The sequence below is a fragment of the Pygocentrus nattereri genome, chromosome 6, assembly GCF_015220715.1.
Source record: "Pygocentrus nattereri isolate fPygNat1 chromosome 6, fPygNat1.pri, whole genome shotgun sequence".
Classification (NCBI taxonomy): Eukaryota; Metazoa; Chordata; class Actinopteri; order Characiformes; family Serrasalmidae; genus Pygocentrus; species Pygocentrus nattereri.
This window is the reverse complement of record NC_051216.1, coordinates 18096253-18124037: the sequence shown is the minus strand read 5'-3', so window position 1 is coordinate 18124037 and position 27785 is coordinate 18096253. Positions and strand designations below refer to the sequence as shown.

The following is a 27785-nucleotide window of genomic DNA, read 5'->3' as shown; positions in this document are numbered from 1 at the left end:
GAGGACATAAATTACCAGCCATGTCAATTCCAACTGAAGGGCAATCATTTATTCCTCTGAGCTGGTCATATAAATTCAACACGCACAGAAACACACATCACTTCCTCCCTCTGGGCGGGTGGGAAGGGATAAGGGAGGGAGATAGAGAGATAGTGGAAGAGAGATGAAGTGAGATAGACGCAGACAGATGAAGAGATGCACTGTTTGAGGATGGGACGCCTCATTTTGTGACTGTAGCTGAGACGTAGAGACAGTAACAGGCTGAGAAGAGAGCCAGGATGAGATTGGTCATGCACAAACACAGACACACACACACCCTCGAGTACACAAGATGAGTGTAAGCCTTTGGCTGTGGCCCTGGGCTGCAGACTCTGGAAGATGAGCAGAGGGGCTCACTGGATTGAAGACGCAGAGGAAAGCGTCTAAGTGGCTCAACGTTTCTGCTGGCAAAACCTACTTCTTGTGTTGTCCTCTGAAAACCAAGTCATTCAGATGACATGTTAGAATGAAAACATATGTGCACGCACAATCAGGCAGGCACAGACAAACACACACTCACATTAAAAAAAGGGCAATATGTTAGAACACATCGGAAAAGTCATTTTTAAAATAAAACGCATGTTTTTGGAGTTTTGCCAACAGTTGGCAACAGCGGAATATACGAGCAAAACAGTAGTGCCACGTTTGAAAAAGACTATGAAAAACCTTTTCTATTTCTTAGTCCAATGTTACAATGTGTAATTCAAAACATTTAAAAAGAAAGTGTTCTCAAAAAAAAAAAAAAAAAGGCGGCACGGTGGCGTCCTGGGTAGCGCTGTCGCCTCACAGCAAGGAGGGTTCAATTCCCCGGCCGGACGATCAGGGTCCTCTCTGTGTGGAGTTTGCATGTTCTCCCCGTGTCTGTGTGGGTTTCCTCCGGGTTCTCCGGTTTCCTCCCACAGTCCAAAGACATGCAGTCAGGCCAACTGGACATGCTACATTGCCCCTAGGTGTGAGTGCGTGTGAGATTGTGTATGTCAGCCCTGCGATGGACTGGTGACCTGTCCAGGGTGTATCCTGCCTTCCGCCCAATGACTGCTGAGATAGGCTCCAGCAGCACAGATGTATCCCCCTCAAAATCTTGCTTTAAAAAATGTCAGCGCAGACATATATGTCTGAGAACTGAAAATACTAAATGTATTTTATGGAATTTTATGTAGTTATAAATACATACTGGCCCATGTCACACCTGTGCAAGGCCTCTTCCATGCTTTGGTCAAATTACATGTGTTGGGAACACATCCAAATCTATTTTTCTGCACATTTTTTGTGCAAAATTCCTGTTTATGAACTGAGTTTAACATATTGGAAAAAGAAAACATAAAACACAAAGTGTTTGCCAAGGCCACATTTATATTTGATCTTTTCTCCATTATGATACATTCAGCAAATAAGCAGCAATTGTGCATGTGCAGAAGTGTGTTCTCTCTGGAGGACCAGTTAACTTATTTTCACTTACAAAATCAACACAATTTGTTGAGGGGTGCCCAAAATTATGTACACAATTTTATATGCAAATTAGCTGCTGTCACTTGATGTCTACTGTGAGCTAAGTAAGAAGCTGAGAACGTTGATTAACATTTAACTTAGACTGAAATCCCAGGGGGGAAAAAAGACAATAAATACAGTGGTGAGCTGCAGTTTGGTCTTAATTAAAAAGGCTGGGAACCTCTCTTCTAGAAGTACTGATGGCACCCATGATATACTCAGAAAAGCACATCATAGTGTATCACGATAACAATAGCATATCACATTGTCCACCCCCCTCACACTCAAACACACACTCTCTCATTTGCACTAGCATACACCAACACTCACGCAACATCCAATCAGCCCAAACCTCAACCCTTCCTAAGTGAGTTTAGCCAAAGTGCTGGCACTGCACAAGTCATATGAGTTATAGATTATAAGAAGCTTTCGCACTGCCATCGATTCTTCACAGGGAGAAGGAGCAGGTCACGGAGAGCAGAGAGTGGGGAGTGAATACTGAGGCATGCACCAGCCATCTCCCATTTAATTAAGAGGAGGAAGTCAGAAGATTACACAGCAGCAATGTAACTATGAGTGCATATAAAACACAGCCTAATTCACAACAGACAATAAGAGAAAGATCATACTGTAGCAGTCTCTAGCAGGAACTTGGCTGAAGCAGGCATGCTCTTAAATCAGAAATTAGGTGAGTGCATGCTCAGATAATTCTGCTAGTTGCTCCCTGCAGTCAGATAACCTGTCACAAACAGCAACAGACATATGTGACATTCAAATAGTGCATCCGAGGCAGTGGAACTGCTGAAGCTATGGTAAAGCAGGCCTATATATAACAGCAGGCAGAGATCATTAAACACTCTCACTCTTTACCATTTTTACATTTCTAGTTGGAGACAAATCTAGATATCAGGATGACACAATTTTGACATGAATTCCTCGCTGAAATTAAGGCTAGATGACAACAGAAATCTTTATATCACATTTTTCACATAACATTATTTATTGATTGAAAGGAACATTATTGAGACATTTGGGCTCAATCCCATTTCACCCCTTGCCCTTACCACTTTGTTGCGTATGTTCATGGTCAGGGGTAGGTTTTCATAATTTTTGCTGGAATAGAGGGGTAGAGCGAAGTTTTAGGGCTACATGGTCCGACCATGCGGAGGTTTTGCAGAGGCACAGTGTTATGAGTATAGTATAAATGGAGTGCTATAAGAAAAGAGAAAAACTGGCAAGATGGCTATGCAAGCAACCAAAGAAACCATCAAATTTGCTTTCTGACTTCAGCTTCATATCATCGAAGATTTAAGGGTGTGGGATAATAAATAATTGCCGAATCCTCCCTCAATGATTTCTTAAATGTAACTAAAGGCCAGCAGTGAGGTTGCTCATTATAGGTGGTACATTACCACTTCTTTTCCAATACAGATACAGAAACTGAAATCCTGAATCAAACCTTAACTACAACTAGCTATATCTGACTAGACAGCTTGCTGATTTAGACAGAATAAGCCTACAGTAGGTCTGAGACTTTTTTGTAGGTCTATTCATCATAAAACATCTTAAGAAAATTTTGCCCTTAAGTTTTCCTTTTGCCTTCAGGGAAATGTTTATGTGGAAGGTGAAAAAAGAAATTCATAATTGCAAATTGATTTCAGACTCTTAATTTAAGTTTCAGATCTTTAGTTTTTGACAGTTACATTTGAATTTAAAGCTTTAAATCCCTTAATCATATAACTTGAGATACTTTATGCAAATGGAAACTGGTCATTTGCAGTCAATGAGCTAACCCATAGTGACTTTGTAAGCAAAGGGGCCAAAAACTTCAACAGTGGTTAAGGATATTACATTGACAACCTGCAGCAGGACCACCCAAGATGAATTTTCACTAGAAGGTTTTCACTAGTAAGTGTCCACTCAGATAACAGGAGGTAGGAAGCTGCTGCTCTCATAGCCCATGTTGGACAGTATAGGTTCCTGAAGCTCTGACAGGCACTGTATGCAAGTAGTCCAAATTGTTGATCTCTGTCACTGTTAGAAGAGCAAAGAGGAAACGTTCTGCCCGAACATGGTCTTTGTATTACTGTCACACAGTTTATTATTATGTGATTTTACTGGCCTAAAATCTCAATCCAAGAGTGGGCACACAGGATCATCCACTGTGCTTTCCACTGCCTGTGACAGTCAGCAGGAATGAAACAACTTGAGATTTCTGATTAAGAACACAGAGGTGGATTCTGCTAAACACATGCAACCCCTTCAAAGTTTAATAACACAATACCAATTCAAGGGCACGACTCGGATTCTAAATGGGGTCACACTCTACTCATGGAGTGTCTATTCTTCTTCTGTCTCCAACAGAGGAATGTTAATTTTTCCTGTTGGCCTCTTGTCTTTGCTAGCTCTCCCTTTCTTTCCACATGCCATCTCCATGAGTAACGCTCAAAGTCGCCCTGAATGTCAGCAGGCATCTGCACTCGATAAAGCTGTGGGCTAAAAACAAACTCATTCATTCAAGTCCACTTCCATGCACTGCTCTCCTTTACTGCAGTAATTGCCGTGGCTTGTGAAAAGCCATCAATTTCCAATCCTAATTAGTGAGAGCTCTTAACAAAGTCTCCCCAGCAGCCTCCAAATGCGGACCCTGCTGGCATCCACTGTGACGGCCAGCAGACTCCTACCCGGCAACAAAAAGATCCGTCTGATAACTTTAATTTTTCATAATTCTCTCTAATGAGATTGCATTGATTTTAACTGGTGCATGAAGACTGCAGGGGCAAAATGGAAGCAGCCAAAGCACTTGCTCTGTCACACCATGCCACGACAGAAAACTTACACACAACTGAAAACCTCCATCCTTTCATGAGACTGATTAGTGGCTGACCCAGGTAACCAAAGTAAGGCAATTCCATTTTTTTTTTAAATTCTGGACATATTATAAGAAGTTTAATGTAAAATAAAATTATGCTTGGAATACATGAAGGTCATAGAGCAAGAAGAACCATTAAGAAGCCTGAAGATCCAAACAGAAGACAGGGCATTCTGCAGAAACACTGTCCTTATTGTCATCAGGGGTAATCTTCCACTTTACAGCACTTAATTATAATAATAACTTAAGTAGGTGCCTTGGCCCAAGTGTACAGGCATAAATGTACACACATTTCTATGGTGAAGGTTACTGCAGGGCTAACTGTGTGTTTGGTCCTGAACATGTCTGAGAGAAAGTATCTAAGCTAAATTCAGGGTAATATGGGTTTCAAGTCTGCTATTCTAGTCTGTAGGTGACTGGACTGTCTGTAGGGCTTCTGTGTATATGTCTGAGTGTGTGTGCAGCTGTAGGAAAGCATGTGTGTCTGGGACGCCTCTGTGTGAAGTGCAGAAACATTAAAGCACAGAAGCTCCCTCATGTAATTAGAACAGTTTTTCTCTCCACTTTACTTCTTCCACTTTTAATTTTAGCAGCCGGGTGCGTTATGTAAAACCTAAGAGAGCTTTCTGCTGCTGTCAGTCGGCAGAATTTTTCCTCTCTCAGCCTCACTGGGCACTGAGAAGAAAATTCTTAGAATTTTAATTACCCCAAATCTGATATCTGAATATAGTTCAATATGAATTGGAACGGGGGGTGGGCGGGTTGCAGGGAGGGAGACGGAGAGAGACAGAGAGAGAGAGAGGCTTGTTTGTTTACATTGCCACGGTAGCACAGATCTTGAAGCTGAAATCCGCATTCTGACTTAATGCTTAATTTGAAATGTCAAATCCTTTCAGGATAAGGTTGCATAAATAGGAAAAAACACAAATGTCACACTCCAGTTCTCAATACTCAGGCAATTAACAACATTAAAGGTCAATACCCAAAAGCATGCTGCTTTTAATGACTGAGGTGCCTGCACACATTATGCCTTTAATGGCTTCCAGCATCTAGTGTATTTATCCATCTTTTTCTTTTCAAATGGCAGCAACTGCAAGGTTGAGATTTTAAATGTTATCTCATAGTGTGTGGCCAATAGAGGCCCCGTGATTGGGATGGGCTAAATGGCCCCCTCCCGTTTCGCTGTTTCATATGTGCTTATGTTCTTAGGATAAGTCTCCTTAAAGTATATAAATTATGAATCCATAAATAAAAGCTTGATTCTTATTATGGGGCGCTGACATTCTCCAAAAGTTTGGGGCTGGCTTCCGTCTCTTTCCCAGGGAATTCACCTTCCTTTGTTCTCCTAATCCCTGGAGGGAACTTTTAAGATGGGAAGTTTGGGAAGTGGGGGGTCTATCTGGGTGGCAATGGCTTAAGGAAATTATCTCTAGTCCCTGAACCCCCTCTTTTTTCTTCCTCCAGTTCTCCCTCTCTCCTTATCAGGTACCCACCTTGAGTTCTTTCAAGGACAGCCTGCAAATTTACAGAGAAAAAGAGTCTAAAGTACAGTTAGGTTAAAGCTGATGGGCTTGGTGAAATAAATCTCAGGCTCTTTGATATCGTCTTACCTGAGTGAGTATGTGTGTGTGCGGTGGTGGTGGTGCAAAGTACTTTTTTCAGGCAACGTACAATAAAGCATGAGCATTAGTGAATGCAGGCATCTATAGCAGAAAGTGGAAGGACTATTTCGTTTGCACACTTGAGCAGACACATTACATTTTTAAGGTGGATTTAAGGTGGTCAGCATCTACTGTATTTACATCCTGTGGTGTCTGACCTCCAGTACGTGTCTGTGCATTTGTCTGAGGGCAGTTTCTTTCGATAGAAGCACTGTTTCTATGGAAGTTATGGCACATGTATGTGTGTGAATGATTTTCTATCTCTCAGCCTGTAGATGTGTGTCTGTGTGTGTGTGTATGTAGCCACGTGTTTGTGTCCGAGTGGGTAGCAGCTGGTGGGGCAGGCAGGTTGAGATGAAGGTGTAATGGGATGGAAGTGAGGCTCCTTTCTCTCCCTCATGGAGATGATTGCCAGTCAGAGAATGCTTGGTTTAAACTCAGCCTCCCTCACAGAGCCAATCCCCACAGCTCCAGAGCACTGCCGACCCCTGTCTGTCTGCAAATCATCCATCTATCACTTGCACTCAGCACTGCACACATCACAGCCTGCATTCTGCTTTAAAAAAAAAAAAAAAAAAAAAAAAAAAAAAACCAGGCAAATAAACAAACGAGCGAAAAAAAAACAAACAGCTTCTGCTTAAAGATGACAAGAATGGTAAAAACAAAAAAACCATAACCAAGTGAGTTTGTCTGGGTAAAATTGAGAACAATATCATTTGAATAAAAAGGTTGTGATAAACAAATGTTTGTTCATTTTAAACCAGCAGTACTGGTGGAACTGTGACATATAAAACTGAACCTGAAGTATTAAAAAGCTAAAGGTCCATTTTCATAATGTTATATCAGAAGGAAGTGGCAGGGTCTTTGAGGATAATTACCTGGTGTTCTCTTTAGGTGTGAATTTGCACAGCTCTGGCAGTAAGCAAAGCTCCGCTGTGACATTCAGCTGCGCTGTAATCAACAGCGTGACATTAAAGTGCATTACTGTCCATTACAGAGACCCCATTTATTCCTGAACACACACACACAGAGCGAGAGCGAGAGCGAGAGCGAGAGCGAGAGAGAGAGAGAGAGAGAGAATGCAATACTCAAAAATGGAGTAAAGCAGACTCTTAACTGCTTTAAGTCAGATGACTCTGAACAGTGGTGGGTATTAAAGGTCTAAACAGTGCATGCCAAGGCAAGCCAGTGATCACCTGAATGTAATCATATAATGCAGTCTTCAGTGAATGTACACCTGACCATATGGGTTAAAAGGGCTATAAGTTTGTAGCTTATACAGTAAGAAAAGCTGAGTAAGACTTGATGAAGGCTAGAAAGGGCTGTGGAAAAGCTGTGGCATCCAGAACTTGTCAAGTTTGGAAAGGGAGCAAATCGAGCTAAATTTTCAGTGAACAGATCTAGACACATCTCAGATTTAAGATACAGAAATACTAGACATTTTCAGCTGGCATCACCTTGCAAGCATGTCTGAGACTGCCCTAGAACATTGGCAAGTCTAACAAAACCTTCCATTAGTTAACCATAAAAGTGTTTTTTTTATACACACACACCCCCACACTCGTATCAGCACACACACATTCGTATCAGCACAAAACACATCACCACCACATCTGTGTTACTGCATTGCTAAGAATGATCCACCATACAAATAATAATTGCTCTATGATGGGCTCTATCTATGAAGAACACAGTAAAAAAAATTCTTCATTAAATTTTTTTACAACATAAACGACACCTGCACACACACACACACACACACACACACACACATATGTAGCTATTACTCTAAGTGTAGCATGATTATTCATCTTAAGATAAATCTTTATTTTTCATAATTTATTTGTTCTATAACACCCCTACACATCTGTACCAGCTGAACAAGGGAAAACCCAAATAAATAGTCCACAACAGTAAATATAATTTTAATGGCATGTCACAAAACCTTTCAACAAGACAAAGGCTACAGAACCTACAAACTAGCCACAAGAAACAGCTTAAAAACAGCTGCCTCAAAATAAAATCTTAGAGATTACAGAGCTGTTTCTGAATGAAAATTGTTCACATTCACTATCAAAGTCTTTACACAACTTTATTACAGGAAAAATAGTCCTGATTACTGTAATGTGTTACTTTGTACTGTGTTGTCCCCTGACTGCTGATCTGTAGCCAAAAAAGGTGTATATAACTGGTGTGATTGGTGACAGTGCGGTGAATTTTGAGCAGCTGCAGTTAGCTGAGGAGCTAACATTGCAGTTAGCAAGTTAGCTAACATGTCACCCATAAACAGTAAAATTAAAAAGTAAATCTGCATATCATGCATTTCATGTGTTAATTTATGGCCTGTGGGGAGGGAATGTTAAAAGGTTTGTGTTTAGACACTGATTTAATTAGTCTTTCCGGCATTTTGAATATTTCTATTCAAATGTGGTTCTACCACATTAATGGCTGCCCCTTCAGAGGTTAACACAGCCAGAGCAGCAGCACTTTTTACTTGTTTTGACATGAAGTAATTTTTTTAAAGTATTTTTGATGAGCCACTTTTTACAGTGTGAAAGGCTATGCATGGGTTGTTATTATTCACTTTAGTTCAGTTTAAGTGTTTTGCCTTTTTAAAACTTTGCTTACTTGCAAAAAATGACAAGTACTAAATTTTTTCAGTTAATAATAGCACCAGTAGGGACAGCTAACATGAAATACCAAAAAAGTTCTATTGCTGCTGTTGTAAGTGGAGCCTGACTTAGGGGTTTTGTGGTGGAAGCCAGGTGCAGGCTGACGGAAGGATACAACAGAGGAGAAGGATGGTGAACCCTTCCTGAATCCCCACTCTTCTCTGAATTCCTGAGTTCTGGGTGGCATCCCAGTCTTTTGAAGTTCTACTTCAGGCAACCTGCACCCCTCATTTCCTCTAACCACTCTTAGACTCTTCATTCAGTCTGCTCCAAATGCTAATTAACTGCACACAGAAAACTCAACAATGCTTTCCCTTTCTTGTCCCCAGAACTCTAATTGAGTAGTATAATCTATCTCCTCTACACTGACCCCCATCAGCCCTTCCAGATGGTACAGCCCAGCTCCAGCACATGAACAACTGCACACATGATGCTAACAGCTGTGAGAGGTGATGGGACTGACACAAGGCTACAGTGGGTGGTGGTGAGTTCTCTATTATAGCTGTTTTGGGATCAAAGGGTCTGTGTCAGTGGTCAGTTGTATAGAGCTGCTGTGGATGGTCCTGATTAGTGACCCAACTCATGCATACAGGGTAGCTCAGCAGTCCAATTAGCACAGGGTGTCCAGAGGAATGTGGCTGACCACAGCTACCCACATTGCCACCTCTGCCCCAGCTGCCCAGGGGGCTGTATCCGCTTTGTGGACATACTGCAGGCTGGTTCTGACATGGTTAAGCTGTAGATTTCCTCGTATAACAACCTTTAATTCACAGCTTCTGATTGTCCCGCAGAAATAAACGTGAGAAGTGTTGATTAAGCACTAAACTTGCTGTAGCTGTCGTTTCTGCACTAATTTGTGAAGAAAACAGAACAAAAATCTATTTTTAATCATTTCCCAGCAAACTTTAAACTTCAGCTTTTTCCATGGTCCAATAGCCTCTTATGTTTGTTGTAGATCCCAAAAATGATCGGAAACTTTAAAAAACTGGAGCTAAAATATCTGTGTAGTGCACACTGGCCTTTAGCTACAGATGACAGCAAGTTGTGTCCTGAGATATACTTGCAGACCAAAACCTCAGACACAATGTGTTCACCTGTGAGGTGAGATTTAGAAGGAAGATGTACATTTATTGGCATGTACTTTTTCCAGTGGGTTAATGCACCTTTATAACTCCTTGTGTTTTTTTTCCAGCCATATACTCCAGATCCAGCAACTGTTGATGCTTTTTTACATAACGGTCTTAAACTGATCTCTGGTTTCTTGGATGATATGATTATTCCTGAATACATTATTTGTCTGCACATAGCATGTGTGATCTTAGATTAAAAGGCCCACAACAAAGTCTATATTTTTTTTTCTTCCAAATACCCTTCATGGTTATAAAACTGAGAACTAGTGAAAAGCTGCTCCTTTCACTGCCCTGCACCAGTCAGCAGATTCAGAATTCAAACAGTAAGAGCAGCAGCTGATAAACAGTGAAACCGGTGTCCATGTGGATCTATTACACTGTTCTCACAAGGGACATTAGACAAGTTATTTACAATCTGTGTTCATGTTGAGTATCAAGAGGTGACAGAACACTGAAGCATTTCAACACTACAGGTTTGACTGAACTTGAGAGCATGACATCCTGCTTGATAACCAGAATGGAGCAAAATAAGAGGCTGAAAGGAAAACCCCTACTAGCATGCTTAAGCCATGGGTAGCCTCAGTTTTTAAAATGACTAAACCATCACCAAGCACTCTGAAAAAAACACTATGTAAGACATCAAGTAAGATAGTTCCAAAAATGGAAGTAAACCATTATCATTTTTAACAAAGTTGGTGAACCAATAAGACCAATAATGGTGGAAGTAGTTAATTTGTACCAATTCAGCCTGTATTGAGAACCAGGGCTTCTTTAAGCTGCTTGACCTTTGTCACAAATTTTCAGGGTCTCCTGTCAAGAAAAAAAGCCTGAGCTTACACAAACACGCATTCAAAAAGCATGTTGACAACCCAAAGCAGGATGGGGATTAATAAGGAAATTGTACATGGATTCTACCCAATCCAAGTTTAACACAAGGCAACACAATAGGCCGTCCACTGTCGTTAAGAGTTTGAAAGCTGACCTGAAAGCACCCAAATTGAATTATACAATAAGATTACACAAATACCACACACACAATCAAGTGACTGACAGGGAAAATCTGCTCAGTCAATAAGACGGAACAAGTGAACACAAAAGGTCAAACGCCACTTTTATCTTACAGTCAGTGAAACATGTTTGCACATCATCCAATTGGACTTCATTCTGGTACTTGAACAGTCACATTGATTATGAAAGGTTTCAAATCATTCAGCTACAACAGTTAATAAGTAAACACTTGTACACAGAGTTTGCTGATCCTCAGTATTTTGCAGCGCTGTTACCTTTGAATTCTAAGCAGGGGAAACATCAGTTACGATTCCAACAGCATTTCATTCAAGCTAAAGAATGCAGTGAAAGCCTTTTTGCATGTTACTCATTATTTACATAGAGATCTGAACAGAGACATTGAGCTCTAACATAATTCCCTAAGAGGCAGTTAAGGGCAAACTAATGGATGCTATGCACTATGAAACTGGTACAAAGGCATGAGAGTCACAGAGCTCCAGGATCCTTATGTTGACAATAGGCTTTACTGAGTAATCTGCCTCACTGTGGCCTTCTATGCCCTGAGCATGCCACAGTGCCTTGACCTGATTAAACCAGCCATTAACCAGACATTCCAGCTCTCTAAATCCAGCCCTTTACAAATACAGACCTAACCAAGGCCGTGTTTAATACCGTGTGTGTACAAACAGGCTCACGACTTTTACAGAGGCAATTAAGGGCCCTATAAAAGAAAGAAAGACAAGACTATGTCTAGCAAAAGTAGTGATTTGTGCATCACACTATCTGAGGGACAAAAGCAGGGTAATGGAGGGGAACAGGACTTCACAAGCCTTACACAGACACTGAAGTGCATGGGTTTAATGAGGCAAAGTGTCTATATGTAGACATTTTTCTTAAGACAACCATTCTAAAGAGGAATGAGCGATAATAGCTCTCCACACAAACTCTATATGCAAAATATCCAATGCAACTGAAATTCATGTAAAGGCACATTCAAAAAAGAATTCTCCTAAAGCAAGGGCAGCTAAAGCACGAACAGAGCCATATACATGTCCATACATATGTCATTCAAAAAACTATATATATTGTTTTATTTTTAAGTGACAACTTTAATGACCTGACTCAGAAAGTAACTTTACATTACTTTTTAAAACAAGTCAGAGAAGGCTGAAGAATATCTAATGAAAGTGAATTTCTTGAATTTGGGTGCATAAAGACAAAAGATTGCTCTCAGTTTTTTTTCCCTTGTGTTTGACTCTTTGAATATTCAAAAGTCAGCACTTAATGAGCTTACACTGCACTTTGGAATGCAATTTGTCAAGCACTTAAAAACATATGATGGTGGAAGACAACTGAGCACTTTAAAAGGAGAAGTAAACAAACCTGCATTTTCTTTTCCAGTTCACATATGCGTTTCTTGTCACCATGTGTTCCATTCAAGAAATGAAGGTCTCTGCCAAGTTTGAAAAAGAATGCAATTTTTTGGACACATGGGTGATGTTTTAACTCAGACCACTGAGTTTTTGACCTTAATCAGAATGGTGATATAAACCCAATATTTAGGAAAAGCCTAAGATAAACACATTGCTTAGATGTCTCTGACGGGTTCATATAGGATGGTTAAGGCTGAATTCCTTGTGTGTTTGCTAAGTCATCAAGATAGCATCATCAGTAAACCACCATACACTAACAAAGTGAAACAGGGCTTTGAACATGAAAAACCCATATAATTCAGAAACATCCTGCTGCATCACAGTTATGGACTGCCCTTCTGCAGCAACCTCTTTGTGTTCTCTGACTCTTATATGCTGGTACATATAAGGCCACTTTCCACCGTACTGCGTCGCACAGGGTCCAAAACGGAGTGGATCATCGAGACGGCACTCTGCTACTGAGCGCCCCACTCAGCATTTTGCCATTACAACACTAAAGCTTGTAATCTGTTACCTCCACTAATGTTACTAGCTTCTAGTGTTTTTTGCTTCATTTCTTTTAGCTCAAAAACAGCAAGTATGTGAAGAGGTAGTAAACTGGTTCCAAGCATGATGTTGACAGTTTTATTTAATTAAATTAAACTAATAGAGCATAAAAAATAACTAGAATTTGTTCATATGCATTCTATAGCATCATTCTGCAACATGATGCTTTAGTCTCACAAGGCTGTGTTCTATTGCAGCCCAACAGAGGTACATGCCCCCTGCTGTACCTTCTCCTGCCCCAACTGCTTAGTCACCCCCCCCCCCCCCATAAAGGCCAATAAAAGTGTTCCCTTTTGAATATAGAATCAACACCATCAAAAATGACCCCTTCTACACAACTGAGAAAATTATATGTTAAAGCATAAGATACAACAACTAATTAAAGCATTTTTCCATTTTTAAAGCATATTTTCCCCACTCTTCACAGGCACCTTTCAAAGAGCAAAGGAAGTACACTAAATAGGGCAAGAGAGTAAAATAGGTCTCCTTTAAACCAAGTGAATCCTTATGAAATCAATCTAAAGTTAGCTAACACAAGACTGACAGAATAAGAATGAGAAGCTTCTTCTACTTCTATTAAATATTCTGCTGATGATTCTCCAAACGTCAGTCTGCTGGTACATTTTTGAGGTCATACAGTAAAAACAGTGTCAAAGAGCTCTAAAGCATGATATGTTCAAAAAGCAAAAAAGCTTTTTTAGCCTCTTGCAGTTTGAGATAAGGACTAACTTGTATAAAGTTTGAGAGATTAATGAAAGCAGCATAACTGACTTTCATAATGTGTAATTTAAAGGTCAAACAAGAACCAAGACTGAAGTCTGAGTTTCCCACTTCAATAAGTTTCTCAAAATAGAACAGTACAGGTATTTATTTAATACAGACTTTAATATAGTTGCCTAAAGTGAATCTGAACAAATATGTTGCTAAGGGACAGTTTGTCACATGCACCACAAGGCTGTAAAAAACACGATCTGATTCCTGTACTGTTAATTTAACCATTTCCAAAGATCTCCTCAAAGAAGCTCAGTATTGACAGTTATTATCCTTGTTTGATACCTTGCTTGGTTAATCCATCATTTGAATTAAATCAGGTGTGCAGATATATGCATAAAATCTGGGTCATGCTGAGCCAAAGTTAGTGACTTTATGTTGTGAAAACAAATCCTCACAACTGGTGATTGCTGGAGGAGCCACTTAGACAGTAAAGATGGAATAAACAGTGGGGCATTATTGAGGTTATTATTATTATTATTATTATTATTATGATGATGAACATTATAAAAAAGCAAACTTTCCTTTCAGGAATTACCATCTATCCAAGGTTTCATGACGAAGGTTTAATTTGCTTTTTTGTTTATTGTTATATTTTTACAGTTGCTGTGAGAAGATGCATCTTCAAATTTCCCAGCAATTTCTTTGGGGCAACCTGGCTTCATTGGAAACAGGCCATTAGTGATCACAGCATCACATGAGAAATTAAAGTAAATTAAATGTACTTCTTTATGAGCTATAGCATTCCTCTTTCAAGAAGCAGTGTTAGAAAAAAATGCACCAGTACAGTTTTGAGTCACTTTTAAATCTAAGGTTTGGCTACTTCACTGACACACTGAGCAGAAATCTAGAGAGTAGACAAGAAAAAGAATGAACAAAGAATGTGATAAGAAACTGAAAACAGGAGGTCTGCCTGAGAAAGAGGCAGCCTTCTCATCACAGACAAAAACAAAAAGGCTCTCATGGTCAGAAGATAAGTTGCTAAACCAATCACATATTTGGTTAAGAATGTTTGAGTCTTCAAAAAAAAGAGTGTAAAAAGAGCCCTTGGAAACAAAATAACCTTCAAGAAAAAGAAGAAATGACGAGGGAGAGACGATGGGAGAGAGACAGAGAAACAGGGTGGGTTGGGGGGGTAGGGGAAAAACAGGGACAGAAAAAGGAGTGAAACTAAAAAGAGAAGGAGAAAATGGAAAGAGAGGAGAGAAAAAAGTGGGCAAGCAAAAAGAGAGGAAAGACAGAAGAAACGGAAGAAAAAGAAGGGGAGAGAGAGAAGAAAAAGAGAGCAGAGAGAACGAGTCGGGCTGTGACCAAAGAGAGAAAGAGAGGGACTTAGGAAAAGGAGGAGAGAGAAAGAGGGAAAGAAAGAGAGACAGAGAAATAGAGAGTAGAGAGAGAGAGTAGAGAGTGAGAGAGAGAGTGAGAGAGAGAGAGAGAGAGAGAGAGAGAGAGAGAGAGAGAGAGAGAGAGAGAGAAAGGGGGCAGAGCTGTTTTCTAATGTAATGAAAAGAACAAGGACAGAGGGTCCTCGTGTCATGAATTCTCATTTTATCACTTCAGATTCAGGTGTTGGAATAAGAGATCCTGTTAAAGAGAGAGAATCAAGGGGGTGGGGGCACGGTGGGTGTGATGGCAGTACAGCAGTGATAGAGCTCTATAGCTCTGCCTCAGACCATCATCATTATTCAGCTCGCTCGATGAGAGGAAGGCCAGCGGCTCCAGGCCGCTCATTATACAGCACTGCAGAGAGCTCTGAGCTGAACACACAGTGGACATTACACACTCAGCCCTCCACCATGACAGCCCCACTACCTCCATGCCTCCTGCTATAGAGGCCCACCAAGGCCATTATGACCCAAGCACCATATGAGCCAAAAAGGACCCATTATAGTCAGCCTCAGCAGCTCTCCAACCACGAATGCACAAAAAAATCACAGTGGAGGCCAGGCCTGAACTAAAGTACAAACAAGATTTTGGAAAATCTGGATTCATTTATGAAAAGGCTAAACTGATGGAGCTTTGTTAAGCTACTACTAACCTGCTGATCCTGACTGCTAGCACTGCAAGTCCTACACCAAGAGGCCTTATGAGATTTTATGATCCAAATACAGCACAAGCTGAGTCTGAACCACATCACCACATCAAAACCACTCCAAACCATATGAGAAACAACTGCATATGCCATGACTGAAATCGTTCCAATACTGTATTAGTGAAACCCTGAAGATTAAATCTGCAAGCATTAGAAAGCTTCATATGTTTCAAGTAGAAGATTCTTGCATAGGGCTGAAATCTTTTAAAGCCCATGGTGAATCATGAAATCTTTGGGGAATGACTTTTGGGTTAAAAGCAGGAGAAGCAGAAGTACATCACATCACAATGGCTGTAACTGCTTGGTAGTGAAAGCGAAAGCATGTGGAAACTTCAGCCTCTCTGGGCTGATCTGCAGTAGCTGTGTGGCAGCAATAGGAGCAGAAGTTTTTAATCAGATTAAACATGGCTGCGGAGGTACAGGTCAGCACTCTGAGTCTTGGTGAGCGCCACGTGCCACGCTCTGGGTTATCACACGCTCCCCAGGTGCCTTGATCAGGATCGGGCTGCGGATCGCTCCCTCTCCCCTCTGGGCCTCTGAGAGGTTAGTGTGGGTTAGCATAGCAAAGCCCAGCATTGTACAGACCGCTCACAGGGGTTCTGCTTCTTTAACCAATCTTCTCTCCCCTGCAGCAGATCCACGGAGTCCCAGTTCTAAACAAAGCCAGGTCTAACCATGCCTCTGATGAAAGCCAATGGGGCACACTATAGCCTTTCACTATTGACCTGTATAACCACAGCAACCTCAGAAGGCTTAAGGCAAAATGGACTATGAATGAATAAAGCACTTAGAATACGTGTTTCTACATTACAATGAGTGCAGTTGTTCTTAACATTATTCCTGCAAATCCCAGAGATTCTTTGCACTGTTTCAGCTTACTGGCTGTGTGGTTATGCCTGTGCTGCATTGTATCATCACACACACATCACACACATCCCCACACCTACCGTGACTTTAAGCATTGCTCCTTTTGATAAGGAGCTGCGCTTTCTGTCTTACTAATAAACATCTTTACTCTCAATCAATATGCTTGTGTATGGAGTCAAATTAGTGTCTTTAATGGTGACGAGAAAAAAAATGTATCGCAAATATAAGATTAGCATTTTGCATTTTACGTTCCAATTTTGTTTCTGCAATACTTTCCCTCTTTTGCGTTTCTTTCTTTTGTTTGCGCGTCACACTGCTTTTCTTTGCGTTTCACATTTTACGTTCATAATTTTTTTTCGCGCTTCTCTCTTTTCTTTGCTCCGGTTTTACCCTCTGCGTGGGGGCGGGGAAAGAGGCGTGGCCAAGAGCGAAAGGCGTGCCGTGAACGTTCCGCTTCATCAGTTGGAGCCCCCGTCACACAGTGCGGCAATTCGGTTTACTGGTATCATGGCAGACGGTCTGGGCTGTGAGAAGAGTAGGCTAGCTAGCTAACATGGAAAACATGGATACCAGTTCCACTATATAGCCAAATGGTTCCTGCCCATATGATTATTATTATTATTATTATTAAGATCTCCCATCCAGATGGATCACACTGCACAATTTAGTAAGTGAAAACAAATCTAGCTACCGAATTAGATAATATGTCTATAAAAGTCGATTATTACCATCAATCTATAAAGTGTATATACCTGTGGTCCAGCTGGGCAACCGTCATGATACCAGTAAACCAAGTTGCTGCGCTGTGTGACGGTGGCTCCAACTGATGACGCGGAACGTTCACGGCACGCCTTTCGCTCTTGGCCACGCCTCTTTCCCGCCCCCACACAGAGGGTAAAACCGGAGCAAAGAAAAGAGAGAAGCACGAAAAAAAATTATGAACGTAAAATGCGAGACGCAAAAAAAAGGGAGTGTGACGCGCAAACAAAAGAAAGAAACGCAAAAGAGGGAAAGTATTGCAGAAACAAAATAGGAATGTAAAATGCAAAATGCTAATCTTATATTTGCGATATATTTTTTTTCTCGTCACCATTAAAGACCCTAATTTGACTCCATACTTGTGCAGTTGAAGGGTTTGCAGGAAGCAAATAGTTACCATCACATACCGCTGAAAGACCCACTATAAATAACCCAACTATAATCTGATAACATTCCATTAGACATACTGAGAAACCTGTGTGTTCAAAACACTTCAAGCCTAATTATTTCAAGAAGTATGTAAAGTTTGACTTGCACATCAGATCCAGACTGGAGCTCATTATTTTAATTGACACTATTGACAGAAGCATTACCAAAGCAGAAAACTAGAGAACTATTTAATAACAAATAATATGACGGACCATTGCTAATAAATATGTTTTAGTTGCATTATGATACAATATGTTTGTCTCAGCTCAGCAAAGCTACTTGAAATATAGTGAGGTGAATTTGTTTTGGATTCAGAAGTTGACTTCATAGTCTCCGGTGTTTCCCTCTCAGGCTGCAGCAGGGGTTGGAGTTTTTGCTGTCAACTCTTTTCTATTACTTTCAGCATGAACTTTAGTTAAAAAAAATTTGGTTTATGATTGCTTCAAAATTAAATGATTCATATACCCCTGCTACCATCTCAAATGTAAATGCATCCCTGGACTCATTTTAACCTGGAATTAATTTTTTAACACATTAATGAAATATGAGCTGCATTTAAAATGGCTATTTATTACAGAAACAGTGCACTATATAGTGTCATCCATGCAACTGAACAAGAAATCTTTCAGCTATTTCTTTTGATTCTATATAGCTATGTACTGAGTAGTCGTTGCAAACCAAACAACGCCATAGACTGCTTCATCAACTACAGCTGCCCTTTCTGTTGTTAGTGATTATGAAGGGGATGGACTGGTGAACTGCAGTGTCTTATTGTCATGCTGCTGCAGTGATTTTTGGGAGCTGTCATGATACAGGTCTACTGTGACATTAGTCGGGTCATTCTCAAGAAACCGGTTAAAAACCTCCATGAATATCTGACTATCAGAAGCATCATGCAGACAAACAATATTCATACCATGTAGTAGATCAGTTGGAGCTCTATATGGTACAGGTATATTAGTTTTCTGGCCATTTTACCCCAATTCGTATTACTGCAATGTGTCCTCGTGTTTTATCGTTATCAATATTTATAGTTTTCATTAGACAAAATGAGTCTGTATAACTGTTCAATGTCTTTAAATGATTTACTTGTAAAGTGTAAGGATGTGAACCAAAACAACAAAAAGGTTTTGTGGCACAAGATCCCCTCACAAAAACCCTCAATGGCAAAAATTGTATATTTTTCAGGGCGGCACGGTGGGTAACGCTGTTTTAACTGCTTTGGCTATTTGTTCAGAGCACATGTCTTAACCATGGATACACTCAAGTTAAAACAAGCTACCTAACACTGGGCAGCCTGAGAGCTGGCTGCTTCCACATGAACACAAGGAGGCTGTACCAGACAGGATTTCATGTTAAAGATTTGAATAGAAGAGTTCTGATTGTCTAGGAAGAGAGCACCCTCACCCTTCACCATGAGGCCAATGAGGCTGTCTCTGGTCACCAGAACAACAAGGTCAAACTCAGCTTTAATCCAATTAAAATTCCACATTTATTACAGAACACATGCCCCTCTCTCTCACGCTGTCTGAGCTCAGTCACTCATCTGATCCAGTTATCCCCCACCTAAGCCTGTCTGCTCTGACCCCTGACCTCCTATGCATAGCGTATAGAGATGCCTACTATCCCCCTTTTTGTGCTCCTTCTCTCTATCCAAACCATTACAACTTCTGCTGCCTCTCCTTCAGCACTCTCCCTTCTCCAGAACTGATTTTGTCCCATCAGAAAATTCTTTCCAGAGTGCACAGCACTGAACATGCTTTCTCCAGTACTACTACACACCATGAAAAGTCTCCTATTCTGATGCTCAGTGACTCCACTTTGTGATGCACTCCCACTACAGCCATATGTCTTATCATAACCATCTAAACACGCTCTGTAAATTTAAAGCACGAGGCCTGTAATTGTGCCATAGCCCACACTGTATCAGAACTCAGTCTCACCCTTTAATCAGGCAGCTGTGAACTAAGCTGCTCTGTTCTCAAGGATTCAGGAGGCTGACATAGATTAGAAAGACTTCACCAATGTGGTGCTGGGTTAGACTGGGTGGATAAGAGGAGCTGGTTTTAGACTGGGTCTCAATGACTATGAGAACTGTGCAATTAACCTGCTATCCTTCCCAGTCTTCCCAAAATACAGAGCTATTCCTTGCAGCATCACTCAGAATAACGTTCACAAGGGTACAGTGCCTGGAGCAATGTAACTATGCCTAAACAAAAATAGTTCAGTTTCAGTGTAATTACAACTTAGTGCATTAAGGCAAGTTCAAATATAGACCAGCATATTACAAACATCATAACCGTTCACCTTTTAGTATTTCCTTTGTCTCTTAGGAAGAGTTTAAACACAATCACAAAAACAGTCATTACCACCTATGTTGATGGCGTTTTTCTCTTAGACTCACTGGTCTTCTCTCTCTGACCATCTGGGCTGCAATATGCGGTGCACAATAACAACAGTGCTCTCTAATGGTGGAGGCTCAATTTCTGCTAGATGAACAGACCATTGCTTCATTGTTCCTATTTGCTTAAGAAAGACTAATCACAATTACACATCTCTCACTGGTGTAAGGCAGCATCAAAAATGGCCTTCCAGTGTTTCTCTTGCCAGAATAACAACTGAACAACAAACATCTCCTGTGAAAAAGGTGCTCTTCCAAAAACTATCCTTTATTCCTCATACATGCCAACACAACCTTCTGAGCTTGAAGCAGATAGGATTCACAGATAACAAAACTGAAGTGTTACATCAACAGAACAGCTGACAGGCTTCTTGGAGAGGGCACTGTCTAAATATTAGTCATCCCTCCATTTGTGCTGTGGTGGGGAAAACCTCTCTCGTCTCAACAAGGTCGACCCAAGCTCCTGAACTCCAAAGTATTATTTTTGTTACATTTACATTCAGGATATTTTTGGAACTGAAGTGTGTATATTCATGTAACTAAAGCTAAAATTCATTCAAGCATACTTCCACTGTTCGCAGGCCAAGCTAAATGAAGGTTATGTTGCTTGGCACATCATCTTGCAATGTGCTGTACTTTAAACATTAAACAATACGCAGGCACCAAGGCCTTTGAATTAATCTCTCCTGCAGTATTCAAATCCCCAACACCAGAGGCATCAGCACTTTTCCTGCTACAAGTCTGAGCTACAGTGGGATGGGAAGCAGATAGGGAAAACAACTGACCAACCAAAAACTATTTGAGGCTAGCTTTAATCCAGTCATACGGGAGCTGATGTGGAGATACAGTCAGCCACACGCAGCATACTGTTCCATGCAAGCTCAAAGACTGCAGCATCATTGCTGCTTCTTTTTGTAGCAGCCAAGAGCTCGAACCACAAATAACCATTAAAGTCCTCACTAGCTATTCTGGGAGTTATTTTCCTTTCATATTTTCCAAATAACAGAAATAGAAAGAAAAAGAGTTTCACTGTATTGCTTTCAACCCAGGTAAATAAAGTCTGAAGAAACAAGCCTCAGAGGCAGGGCCCCAGCATGCTTTGACCCTAACTGACCATGAGTGGTCTGCTAGATGAGGTAAAAGAACTATGACAGCATGCCTAAGTCAGCAGGAGTCTCACCTTTTCTAATACATCACCTCCATCTCCCTCAGTATCTGCAGCCCTTTGGGAGCCCTTATTAGAATCACCCTGACAAGGTGAAAGTCAATGGGGCTGAGGAGGGGGTCAGCAGGATGGACAGATATGGGAGGAAGTTACTTTCCTTTATAACCTTTCCATCTTTTCATGCTCTCCATCCTCACAATAATGAACTCATGCAGAGTGTTTTAATCGTGTCATTCCGTCATGCATGTGGTTGGGGGTAATAACGATGGTGATTACTTCATGCACGTCTGGGACTGGCTGGTCAGGTATGTGTGTGTGAGGGAGCAGGAACAGGTCAGGCAGATGGAGCCGGCGTCTTGCTTGGCTGTGGCTAGCCCTCCCTGTGCCGGACACATTCCAGTCTGGGGAGGCCGAAGGGTGCTCCCATTACGCCTGTCTGAGAAGTGTAATACATATCCACGGGGTCACGACCTGTGCTCAGACATGGTTACATCACTATCAGAGAGGTTACCAAGCCTGACATCTGCCTCACTGCTTCAGACTTCAGATGATAGAGAGACCGAGAAAAAGAACGGGAGGGAGAGAGCTTATGACATGTGGATGGTTATAAAGACAGTGAAACATTCTACTGAAGATATAACCACCCCAGTGGATGCCAACCATGGTCCTGAATTATTACCTTACTGCCCTGTAAAGGCTTTAGCACATACACTGCATGGACAAAAGTATGTGGATGCAGAGGTTTCAGCAAAATCTATTGCTAAACAGCTGTACAAAATCTATCACACAACCATGCAACCTAAATAGACAACCACTGGCAGTAAAATGTGTTGTAATTTACAGTGACTTTACATGTAGCACTGTCATAGGACGCCCCAAATCAGTTCACGAAAAGTCTTCCTTGCTAGATTTGCCTTGGTTAATTTGGTTAAAACAGATAATTTACAACAGCTAAGCCACAAAGCGGTACACCATGTGAGCTCTGAGAGCTGGGCTTTGAAGTATTGGAGAAGGTAGCATGCGAAAATCACATATATACTATGTAGTTCCAAACTGCCTTTGCAAGCAGCATCAGAAGCCTCCATGGCCAAGCAGCAGCACACGTCTAAGATTACTATGCGCAATGCCAAGTGCTGGCTAGAGTGGTGTACAAATCTCAGTTTGGAAGTATATAAGATATAGGTGAACTCAATACAAATGCCCATGGTTTTGGAACAAAGCTCATGCAAGTGTGATGGTCGGGTGTCCACATTATTTTGGACATTTATTGTATGTAGAAGTAATTGCAGGGTTTCAGGGTTTTATATTCTCAGCATAACCATTTAACAGCAGCAGTCAATATAAAACCGCATACAGTAACTCAGAGCAAGAAATGCATCCCTCAGCAGACTATTTACAGGGTATTTTCATTTTTTGCTGGTGATTAACAGTCACTCTTCCTATTTAGGGGAATTCTGGAGCTGAATGTTGAATCTCATGACTGGAATTTTCAACTTAGGAGGTGAGTCATAGCATGACACCCAGCATCATGACAACAAGTCCATGCAGTCAGTCCTCCCCTGGTTTTCCTTCCTCACCGAAAGCTGTCTTCATTGGTAATCTCATTAGTAAGACATTAGTAAGACCCACTCATATAATCTGCCTTATTAACACCGACTGAAATGCTCTGGTCTCACTTAGCAAAAGCTCCAGATTCACAAAGAATGCAGTAAAATACACAATGGCCTAATCGGTAGTTAACAATCATGGGGCAATTTTTCTCTATGAGAAAAATTCCCTTGTCAAAAGTAGGTTAGAGTGTGTCGTTGGCCAATGTGCATGCTGCTGGGCTGTGTCCTAATACATTTATAATCATTTACAGTCAGCGTGAAGGAGACGGCATCCTGAAGGCATTACTCACTGCAGAACAAGCTCCACACATAGCACAAAGGCCTCTCTATCTGTAAGCGGAGATGCCCTAACCAAAAGCGGGAAACGGCGTCAGGTAGGCCAGCTGCCGCAGTGGCTAGCACTCAGAAAAAGACCATGAAAGTCAATTAAGAAGAAAATTAGGCTGGAAATGAATTATCCAACCCTGTAATCTCATCAGAGCCACATGGTGATCGAGAGGGCAGATTATCAGTCCCAAATTAGTGCAGAGTTCAGCCTCTCTCCCATGGCTGCTATTTTGTACAAGACCAAGGTGAATGCGGCAAATGGACTGCTCCGATCCTTGAAAATATTACTGCTTCATAAACTGGTTAACTTCTGCAAATTGTTAGAAGGTCACAAAAATCTTCAGAGGTAACTCTATAATTGGTGAAGAACATCATCCAATAGCTTCTGCCTGCAGCAAGGTGACAAACAACTTTTCAAAATGAAGGAATTTGCCAGGAACTTACAGTAACAAAACTCCATTAGGCAACAAAACTCTGTTTGTCAAGAACTCCTTAATATGCTGCTGCAGAGCTAACCCACTTCCAGGGAATCTGATGAGACATCCTAAGAACCAACAGTGTCATCACAAATAAACAGAGAACATGGCCAAAAAAGAATTCTCATGACTTCTATCAGAAACAAAGAGAACATTTATATGGCACAAAACCACTCTTTCTTTAGCCATTATATGCTAATTGGACGTAACATGGGCTGGTCTTATTTTTATAACCACATTGTACTTGCATGTGCAGTGGCATTGTTGGCTTCTTGCAGCTTGATTTTAAGTAACTAGACCCAGATGTTCTATAAAGACACTCCACCCCATTCTGTGAGCAAAACAGTTGAAGGAGAAACAGTTGAAGAAAGTAACTACAACACTGCTTAGGAATATGACAGTACAGGCACTAAACTGCAGAGCTGGGGGTCTATGCATTGGCGCATCTCTAAGAAACGCAACACTGAATGTTCAAAGTAAAGTCCTGCTGCCACCTTTGTGACATCTCTGGTCTCTCCACCACCATACAGCTCTGAAATTCAACCAAATGCCTAGCTGCCTGTTTGCCTGCTGCCTTGTTATTCCTAAAGAACTGCTGGAGACTGAACAGGGTGCAAGTAAACTGCAGGATACAGGAGTCACACTCCCTCATTAGTGTCAGATAATGGCTCAGAATTCACAGAAGGCATTCTTCAGCAAGCAGAGGGGGAAAAATGGACTGGTATGAGTCAGTGGACATGGCGCAGCAATGACTGCAGCTGACAGGAAATCAAAGGCCGCCGCTCATTGTTACAGGCCTCAGTAGGGACTCTGGACGCTGGCTCTGTTGCTAATTTTGAGATGTAGTTAATGTGAGAACTGAGACTCGGTGGGACCTGCATCAAAGCCCGCACTGTACATCCTGTCACTTCGCAGCCCAGATCAACCTTGACTTCACAAAGCAGCTACTAAGAAAGATTCTGAGGTACAGGAGGGCCTGGGGTCAAATGAAGACAAACACAGGGAAGTACACTCACTCTCATAACGGACACACCATCACTGCCAGCATTTGAGCTGGAATCAAACCACAACAAAAGAGTAATACTTCCAATGTGAAACCTAGTCTTGTACTGGAGTATACTGAAAACAGTGTGTTCTAGTCCAAGAATCTTAGGGAAAAACACTGCAGTATTGGCAGTGATGAGTGTAACTGAGGTGGGTTTTTCCACTGAGTGTGAGTGTGTGTATCATTTTGTTTTTGGACCCTTTCAGGACAAAAATGTCCCACCCAGGCCTACCCTGCAATGCCAGTAGCAACAATCTGTTCTGACTTTTGTAAAACTGAGAGGGCAAAACTATTTATATTCTGTGACTGAGGAGTTTGTTTGGCTTAGAAAATTCCTGTTACATAAAGGTACTCACATATACCCCATACATATTCTGTATATGTATGACCCCCATGTCCTGACAAGGGATGAATAACAAACCTCTGTGTGTGTGTAAAAGCAGGTCAGGGATGATCCTCCTGCTGGTGTTGAGAACCAGGTCTGGATCACATCCCAGATCAGAGAAGGAAGCAGAGCCGGATCTTATGAGAGAGAGCTTGACAGATTTGCAAGATTTTCTCACATGCCACATCCATTCAGACAGACACCAGGACAGGAGAAGAGCCATACTGTAAACAACAGCCTGGCGGCAGTTATCTCCCCATTATTAAGGTCAGAGCAGACAGGTTGGAGAGCTAGCATTAGCATTCCTTTCTTAACAACATTACAGCCTCTGAAGCATGGTCATAAGACTGCGCTCTTCATTTCTGGATGCAGTTCGCAGGCTACAATGCATGCATGTCCCACTTGCTTTCTCATAAACACATCCGCGAAAAAAAAGGCTTCAAAAACTCGCCTGCCAGTTATTTGAACCAGCATTTTTAAAAGATAAAAATAGCACCCAGAACTAATTGGTAACCCTAGATGTATTAACCAGCATACAATATGATGTATACCAGACAACACAGCTGCCTTTCTTCAGACAGGCAGAGAGAAATATCAGTGATGTGATAAACTTTGCACATCTCATGTGCTCTGTAGCAACCTCAGTTGGCCCAAAGACACCAAACAGAACAGTAGAAGACATTGTGCACTCTTTATTTAAGACTTCCTAGCCAGGGGATAAATACATAATCAAAACAATTCCCATGAACATGAGACTGAACATGGAAATATCTTCCAGGAGAACACTGACAACTACTCATTCCAATTTTTTGTCTTTTGTGTTTTCATATTACCAGCCAGAGCACACAAGCTAGCTTCACAGATCACATTCACAACAGTTCCCAGCTCCACCAGAACACCATTTGGTGCATGTTACACACCAAATGTTATTCAAAGGTCAGGAAGACCTGGGGCGTTCTCCTCAAGAGCCAGCTTACCAAGTCTGGTCACAGCTGTTATTAACTTACTGTCCACGTATCAGCAGAGCATGTGAGGTGAGCAAGCCCAGAGAATCATAAGGAGGCAGCGGAGTCATCCATCAGTGTCTACACACAGCACATATTCATCTTCACTCTGTGGGTCTGTCAGTACAGTCACAAACAGGCTAGTCTGGAGTGTAGAGTAAACACTACACTTTCCACATTTACGCAAAAGGCTGCAAAAACCATGCTATGACATCAGCACTGGACTCATAACTTCATCTGAAGGGAGAAGAAGGAAGAACCAGTGAAACTACTATATATGGGAAAGGCCAGGCAAACCATTCTTTGTGTATGTTAAAGACGAGGCCATATTGTTTATACCAGTCTCAATTAGCGCCGATGTGACACACCTAATCTGGAATGTTATGTAATTCATGATTTATTGATTTTTACTGTGGATGTCATTCTGAGGCCTGACTAAGAGGGAAAAATAATAATAACAAATCAAAAAAACACTTTTTACAGGCATGCTACCAATCCAGGGAACAGTAATAACAATAGGCTGACATATTTTGTCTGACTAGCAGACTATTTATAGCTGTAGTGAAGGCAACGAGACAGTAACTAGAGAGGAGGCAGTGAAACACACTGAATGTAGTGTGTGTGTGTGTGTGTGTGTGTGTGTGAGAATCTGTAAACGCGTGTGTAGCATGTGTGCGATCACTAAGACTCAGTAGAACTACTCTGTTGATTTATCTCTGCTAGTCTGCCTCAGGCAAAAGCCTGCCATTGTTTCTCATGGAAAAAAAAATCTCCAAGCCTCTGTCAGCCTTTTGTACTTTCATAATTGTTTTGACCTAAAACATCAGTTAGAACACAACAGGCATTAGGAAAGCAGGCCTTCCCTGGATGTGGGCCACTGTACTCAAACTGGAGGCTGTGCAGCATCTACTCAGCTACAAAAATAGCTTGCGAAGTAACTTGGTTTTGTTTTGACTCATTGAGAGCGTTCGCTTCCTTTAGTCGCCAAATAAATTATCACGGAATAAACAGATAAATAAGCGCAGACGAGCAAATGAATAAATGCAGAGCAGACCTTAATGAGCGCGCTCATTAGACTGGGTGATTGCTGTTTGGAGGTAGTTTAATTCGATCTGCACCCCAACGTTTGCAATTCTTTATTGTGCTTTCTACTCTAAACAAACAGAAATTGCCTCATTTGAATTTGAGAGAGGTATAACTATTGATCCTGCACAAAGAGAATAGCGATGTGTTCTCGGTGAATACAAATGTTGCTGCTTTGTCCCCATCCTAACACAGTAAAGTTCAGCTGAAGTCATTACTGTGTCTGCAAATACAGGACTGTTGATTCACCACACTCTTACCAATGTTAAAAAAAAAACAAAAAAAAAAACATGGGCTGTGACTGGTGAGCGGGCCAAGTGCCGGCTGATAGTATAGTGCTTTAACACACAAAACCCAGTACGTGACTGGTGTGTCTTGACAGCAGTGATGTTTAAAAATTAAATTATGGTCATGTGCAAGGATACTAGTAGTAGTTACTAAGAAATGCATGAAATAAATCAATAAATGAACATTTTTAACTACTTGACAGTAATAATAACAATAAATGTCAGAAATGCTTTG

The 27785-nt window shown here is 41.2% G+C and overlaps 1 protein-coding gene across 5 annotated transcripts in view; it reads right to left on the bottom strand.

Moving 5' to 3' along the window:
• pard3bb (par-3 family cell polarity regulator beta b) overlaps positions 1 to 27785 on the bottom strand; it is a 330914-nt gene that overhangs the window by 16226 nt on the left and 286903 nt on the right. The gene's annotated exons all lie outside the window — the stretch shown is intronic.